Source organism: Pleurodeles waltl, chromosome 6 (assembly GCF_031143425.1).
Source record: "Pleurodeles waltl isolate 20211129_DDA chromosome 6, aPleWal1.hap1.20221129, whole genome shotgun sequence".
NCBI lineage: Eukaryota > Metazoa > Chordata > Amphibia > Caudata > Salamandridae > Pleurodeles > Pleurodeles waltl.
The window spans coordinates 86,720,104-86,728,064 of record NC_090445.1 but is presented as its reverse complement, the minus strand read 5'-3'; positions in this window follow the sequence as shown (position 1 = coordinate 86,728,064).

Sequence of the window (7,961 nt, the reverse complement as noted above, 5' to 3'; positions counted from 1 at the left end):
CGCCTGTTGTGGAGACTGGCCGCCACAAAGGAGATGAGGGCGAGTGTGGCCACAGTGGAGGGCCAGGCTCGTGGATTGGAGCCGCTGTGCTGCTGGCCTGAAGGCAGTGACCCTGTGGAACTGAGCATAGCATTCTGGGAGGCCTGGATGTAAAGCATCTGAGAGGTAAAAATCTGCGCTGACCCTGGCAGTCACTCCACCAACACCAGAGCCAGGAGGCTCCTGCAGACACCGCAATTCCCCTAATTGGAGAGCCTATTGTTCCCTATGCGGGTAGTTTAGGAGAGGTCTCTCCGCCCTTATAGAAGGTGTGTGGCTTTACCTCTGCTTGCGTCTACCTGTACTGGGGCATTGCTAACACGGCTCGAAGGGAGAGAGGGAAACCCTCAATGGCGGCCCCATCCCTGTTGAGCCTCTTTAGTTGTCGCAGGCCTATTAAAATAGTAGGAGCGAAGGAGCACCTGACATAGCGGGGTGGACTTTTGCCTCATATATTCCCTAAAAGGCAGTGTGGTGATTATCATGTAGAATAGGACATTGGAAATCCCTGCAGACAGGGCCTTTCACTGTAGCATTTGTACCATCTTTGGTTCTGCAAGTGGGTTAATGACCTGACTTATGTAATATATCGTACTTGCCATGTTGGGAGTACATCAGGGGCAGCCTGGTATGCAGTGGGAGGGTGTGTTTATAATGTATGCAATATGGAAATGTTTCTCCTGATTTTGCATTCATGATGATGATGATGATGGTCTGACAAGTGCCTGTGTGGTACAGTATTACTGATTCATGTAATTTGGTCTATATTTTTATGTATTTATGTAATACAGTTTATTTTGATATAACTTGCAATAGAGTCTCTTTTGTAGTGTATTTATTATGTTGCTAGTTCGAGAGTGTTGCACAAACGCTTTACACATTGCCTCTGGGATAAGCCTGACTGCTCGTGCCAAGCTACCAAGGGGGTGATTAGGGGATATCCTAGGTGTGTAGCTCCCTTGCCCTGACTAGAGTGGCAGTTCCTGCCTGGCTTAGGTGCCTACACTAGCCAACCAGGAACCCCATTACTAACAATGCCCTTACATTGTCTGGAACCCAAAAGCTATTTTTCACTGTGGCAGGCTTAGCTGACCTATGAGGGAAGCCAGAGTACAGATTAAAACCCAAATACTATATCTCAGGAATGGGACTATCTTGAAAACTAATGAAACAGCTATTTTTAATAGCCATTAAAAGTGAAATTCAAGTGTGAATTCAGAACTTTAATAAATATTAGGGAAAACTAATTTTAGAAAGTTGCCTTCTTCCTGCCTTAAGTTCCGGTAGGCTAAATTTGCATTTGCTCTCCCCCTTCTGCCAGCCAGTAATTAGCATTTGAATAGGTTTATAAAGGTGTGAAATGCTTCCTTAAATTGGACTTTAGTGTTAGATATGGGAAGAAACTAGGATTACCATAGAATACTTCCACACACACCAAAAGCCAAACACTAGCTTCTTGACACCACACTGTAGCACGAAAACTGCCCTTATAACTGCAACAAATGACATCCAAATGATCTTCAAGAGAGGAGAAAGTGCAGCCCACATCCTTCCAGACCCATCAGAAGCCTTCGTCACCATCTCCCACCCCATCCTAATCCAGGTACTCCACGAAGCAAGCATCCAGGGACTCGCCCTCAACTGGATTTGCTCCTTCCTCACCTAAAGAACCCAAACTGTCAACATGCTCCCACACCTCTGAAGCACAAGATCTTTTTTGTGGAGTCCCACAGGGCTCCTCGCTCAGCCTAATGTTCTTCAACATCTACATGACCCTGCTGGCAACATCATAATAGCTCACAACGATTACCATAATATACTCCCACACATACACTAAATGCCAAGCACCAGCTTCTCAACACCACCCGATCAGGATTCAGGCCCAACCACAACTCAAAAATGTCCCTTAAGACAATGGATGACATCCAAGTGATCCTCAAAAGGGGAGAAACAGTGGCCCTAATACTTCCAGACCTATCAGAAGCCTTAAACACTGTCTCCCAACCCATCCTAATCCAGCGACTCCACAAAGCAGGCATCCGCCAACATACCCTACAGCTCTGAAGCACAAGATCTTATTTGTGGGGTCCAACAGGGCTCCTCACTCAGCCCAACACTCTTCAACATTTACATGGCCCTGTTGGCAACATCATACGAGCTCACAACATAAACATCCTCTCTTATGCAGATGAAATTGTCTCTCTCATACAAAACACCCTACACAAGGAACACGTTCACCACATGCATGACAGAAGTGACCAACTTAATGAAATCCAGGTGCCGCAAACTGAACTCTCATAAGACTGAGGTGGTAGTCTGAGACAGAATCCCTCACCATGGGGCTGCACCTGGTGGCCCACAGTCCTCGGGCCCCGGAGGGGCTTAAGAAGTGTACTCCCGTGGTGGATTGGGACTTAAACGACTAAGGGTCACGTGTATTTATTAGCGGTTGGCCGTTTGCTCCACCAAAGCGATGAAGTAAATTCCTCTGTCAGCCTAGTGGAGTTCCCAACTGCCAGATTTATAAATGACTGCCGAGCTGTTAGTTATTTATAAAGGATTGGCAGGAACCATCGTCAAAGGTTCTTGTCAATGCATTTCGCTGTTTGGTGCAGGGCTCTGTTAACATGACAGGATACTAGCACCAAAGGTTTCTTTATTTTCATGAAGAAAATCCTAAAACTGAATTTTTGCCCCCCATGGCATGAGAGTCATCTTTGGTCAGAGTGAACATGGTTAGTGCATCTGACTCCTCTCCATCACGGACAGTTGCAAATGTGCGCCTCGGTCCCTTCTACTGTGACCTTTGATAATCATTGGCACTTTGTGCTTCTTGGCGCTATTTGTACTAAACACCTTAAAAAATAATATCTCAGGTTCCCCTTATTTGAATTTTGTCATTTTGGTGTCATTTTGTTTATTAAATTGTATTTTTCTTATTCAAATGTGGATTTTTGATATTTTGCATTTTTACTTCATTGTTGTATTGCTACTGCAGAAATACTTTGCACATTGACCAAAGTTAAGCCTTTCTGCCCTATGCCGTAGCTACTGGAGAGTAAAGTATTTATGCAGCACCAAAACAGTTTTAAAGTCAAAACACCTAACAATAAAAATCTAAAAACAGATTAGAAAAATAGAATAAAATGTAATAAACAAAATGACACCTAACAACAAAAATCCAGTGAGGGGAACCATAGAAACACATTTTAGAAATTTTAAGTAAAAATAGCGCCAAAAAGAACTAAGTGCCAATGATAGTCAACAGAAGCAGGAGACTGGGACCTACGTGCAATCTGAGGCCAATTGCAATGATTCAGGCCAATCTTTGACCAGGATGAACCCGGTCAAAGATTTTACCATTTGACTTAGGGCCTGATTTATTGGTCCCACTGTCAAGTTTTCGACTGAAAACCCATCCGCTGCCATAACAGTCCGTCCGCCGGATTTAGATGTTGGTGGTCCCATGGGCAAGTGCCTGCATTCGTCCTGTCGTCTCCACCAAGAAACACCACACACGTCGACTGCGCCAGAGGGAAAAGTGGCTGCCGGTGGGAGTTCAGTCACCTTTCCCGCCATGCAGAATTAGATGTGCCTTACTGCAAAGCAAAAAGTGGCAGTCCGACCTTCATACTTGAGTTGGCAGATTGGGGGGAAATGAGGTAAAAAGTAACCTTTTCCCCTGAATCCACTTCCATTTTTTACTAGATATGACTGGACAAGACCTCCCATCGCTGCTGACACTGACCCACAGAGAAAACACAACCCCTGCGTCGAAGGGCTCAAACATAGGGACGCCGCATTGCCAGGGTACATTGGGTGGGCACTGCACATGAGGTGGGGACCACTGGAGGCATATACATGTCACAGTAATTTTTTTAAATCACATAACATGTATACACGATTGGGTCAGATATGGAAGGGGACACACTGGCATAACATGCATTTTGCACACATACACAACTGTCATTGTGGTGTCGTCATTCATTGCCAAATGAATGGTGGCACCACAATGACAGTACAATCCCACTTTTCAACTGTGTCCATGTGTGAACATTGCAAAGGGACCTGTACTGGTGAGGTTGTGCTAAATGTTGTGTATCTGAGTCAGTTAGTGTATGCATGTGTGTGATTGGATTGGCTGGTTGAGGTGGAGGGAGCTGGAGTGCGTGATGTGGTTGTGTCTATATGTTTGTGACTTGCATGTGGGATCGATGTTGTTGTGTATGTTGTGTTGGTGTGTGCAAGACTCAGGTGAGCATTGTGTGCTGAACGTTGTTGTGATATGTGTGAGTGTGCAAAGTGTGTTTGTGTAACTGAGTGTGTAGTTGTGTTGGTTGTGGTTGTGTTGTATGTGGGTACAATGTATATAGTGTGTGTGTGTTGTGTCATGGATGTGTAACAATGGGTGTATTTGGTATGTACAGGTTGTGTGGTGTTGGAATGACAATGGATGATGGTGTTGTAAATGGTGTGTTAAGTTGAGTGTTGCGCAAGGAGGACACATATTGCTGAGGTAGGAAACTATTTTTTTGTGCGCACAGCACAAATGATCAATAATTAGATTATTACATATGGAGCAACATTACAATATATTAAACAATAAACACATGCTTTTTTGTACAGTGCTTGTTAAGAGGCAAATCATTCCTAGGTGCTCACAGATTTTGCAGAATGGAGCATAGTGGGTAGCATGCATTTGAGCTTAGATTTCTTGATCATAGAATATGTAATTGAGCCACAGGAACTATCCCTAGATCTAGTGCATAACGGTCTTTAAGAAGCTAAATTGGTTTATAGTGTTCCATAAAAATGCCTTGCACGGTCAGGTTTTGCACAATATCAGTTTGCATAAATGAGCTTCATCACTAAGAACATTTATTTTCGCGAGAGCGGATGTGAAGAAATTGTGCACATGAAGCATTAACGTGTAGATTATATTTTATCATTTTATGTTTTTGTTTTTACAGACATATACTTCTGAGGAAAGATTTATAACCGAAATGCAGCAGATTCTTACATGTGATGTAGACTTTAGTGTCAAAGAGATTTCATTGCCATTTACATTTTTTGGGAAGAATCGGTTAAGTGTTACCCCACATTGTAGTCAATTCCTATTCTCAAGATTATATTAAGTAAAGGCGGGAAAAGGTAGGAGGAGTCCCTCTACGTGCAGCACCAAATAATGTTGATAAAAGAATGAATGAAAACGTTACTAGTTTGGGGGTGCACGAATAATGTATTTTTCCTCTATCTCTGGCAGCCTCTCCATGGCTTTTCAATGCCTTTCTAATTCAAAGAACATTTCACCAGTTCTCTATGAATGTTTCTGCCTCTATGACTCTCTTGTTGGCTCTCTTTGTATCTCTCACTGTCTCTATGAATTTATCACTGTCTATCTCTCTCTCTCTCCTTCACTGCCTTAGTGTGTGATTCTCTCACTGCCTCTATATGATCTCTGGTTGACACTCATGAATATTTCGCTGCCTCGCCATGTAAATCTGTCACTGGTTCAATGACTCCCTCCAGCATTATTTAATATCTTTTTATGCATCCTGCCCTGCTTCATAACTCTCTCTAAAGATTCGAAGAACATTTTAGAAAGGCTGGTAGATATTTACAAAAAAGCAGTGCGAGATTTAAAATTAGAGAGGCACTGTACGATTCAAAGAGAGTGCAAACATTACAGTGAGGCAAGGCAGTGACAGATTGTTATAAAGAGGTAGGCAATGGAAGGTTTACAGTGAGGAAATTAGAGGCTCTTACAGCTAGAATGGGAATAGGAGATTTGCGGAGGGAGAGCTAGTCATAGAGAGGCAGTGAGAGATTTGGTGCTGTAGGAGACTGATGGAGGGGCAGTCGGATAGACTCACAAAGAGACACTGGCAGATTCACAGAGAGACATTGAGAGATTCATTTCGACACAACGAATTTCACAGAGATCCAGCAATGTTCGTAGAAGGACACTGAGAGATTCTAGGTACTAAAAGATTTATAGAAAGTAAAAAAGATTCACAGAGAGTCGGTGAGCGATTCAAGGAGAGGCAGTCAGTGATTCCTAGGGTTAAAGAGGTAGTGAAGATTCACAAAGGCAGTGGGATTCTTAGATTTAGCGAGGCAGTGAGAGATTCCCAGAAAGGTAGTGAAAGGGAATCAGATTATTAATCATGCTATGAGCAATACATTGAGAGAGAGAGAGAGAAACATTGCAGATTCTTAGAGAAGCCCTGAGAGAGTCATAGATATTCAGTGAGAAATTATGTTAAAGTGAGGGAGATTCTTAGGCCCAAAATGAGAAATTAATAAAGAGTGAAACAGCGAGGAGATGGGGCTCACACTTAGAGAGGAAGTGGGAAATTCTTAAAAAGCTAGTGAGACTTCTAAAAGAGGCAATGAGAGATTCTTGGATAAAGAGCAAGTTCTCACTTGGACCTGAACTTTAGCGATAGGGACCAAACGCAGGGAAAAAGATGTTTAAGAGCTAGATAGATTGACCAAACAGCTATTGGACTGTAAACTCAATCCAATGGGACCTAGCCCCACAATGTGGTGGGGGCGTTTCACAATCTCAAGGATCCTCTAGGACGGGCACTGTAAGGGCATGGGCTTGAAAGGAACAATCTCAGAATGCTTCTGTAGCGCCACAGCTCTGGTGGGTCTTGCCTATGCTCTTGCTTCTTCCTGGCTAGCTGGGGTGTGGTAATCTCTGATTGCTGGTTGGTCTTGGTACCTCAAGTTGCCCCACAAAGCATTCTACCAGCTGGGCCTTGTGCAGATCTTCTGGTGGCCTGGGACAGCTTCTCTCCTCGCAGGCACTACATGTCCTCTTCTCCTACAGATCACACCAGCAGGGTCCTTATACCAATCTCTCATTGGCTTCCTAGTGGATCTCTCAGCCCAGTTCTATGACTCTCCCCTTTGCCTCTCTAAGAATCCTGCACCGCCTCTCTATCTCTAAAAAAAATCACTGTTTAGAAGTGTCTCACTGTTGGTGAATCTCTAACTTCTCTATGAATCTTCCAGTCTCTCTTTGACAGTCTCTTGCTGCCTGTGAATGTCACTCTCTCCCTACGAATCTCATTGAAACTCTAAAAATCTCACTGCCTAAAGACCTACTTCCGCCTCCATGAATCTCCCTTGCCACTTAGCAAACCTCACAGCGCCTCTCTGTAAAGTCCCCCTGCAATCTGTTAGAGTCACTCAGCCCCTCTAATCTCTACCAGTTTCTCACCGCTTAACTCTAAGAATCTCTCGTTGCCCCGTTAATTAATATCAGTTCTCTAAATTTCTCTCACGGTCTCACTAACTCTAAGTATCCCTCACTGGTTACACGTCTCCCCATATCTCTAAGAGTCTAACAGCGCCTTAATTTGACTCTGGCCGCCTGTGTGACTATGTAAATACCTATCTATGAATCTCTCCCTGCCTAAAAACCTCTGAGTGACTTTCGAAGAATCTGTAACTGTAGTTCTAAGAATCTCTCATCGCCTCTATTAATCTATCCGTGCAGCTTTCGTTGCCTCTCGACAGGTCGCTAGCTCTTCCTCGCGCGTTTGTCTTCGTTGGAGTCGTTTTGTCCCTCTCCCTGTTCACGCGATGAGCATCTTTCTGGCAGCCTCTTTCCCTGTGCAAGTGTTGTATTGTGGCAGTTTATTTTCCCATGCATGTATCTCATTCTAGCAGATTCTTTCTCTGTGGATGTGTATCATCCTAGAAGCAGTGCTTAATTAGTAAATAAAAAGGTGCCGGTTCCCAAAGCCCTCCTTTTAAACACAATGCTGCTGCAATTAAATGTGCGAGCATGGAACACTGAGGCAGCGTAATCCTGAAGCCATCTCGGACCTCTGTAATCCATTTACAGCGGCTCCCTACCCCTTCTGCTCACTCTTGCAGCTTTCTGATTTCTCTCATTGACGCTTCTT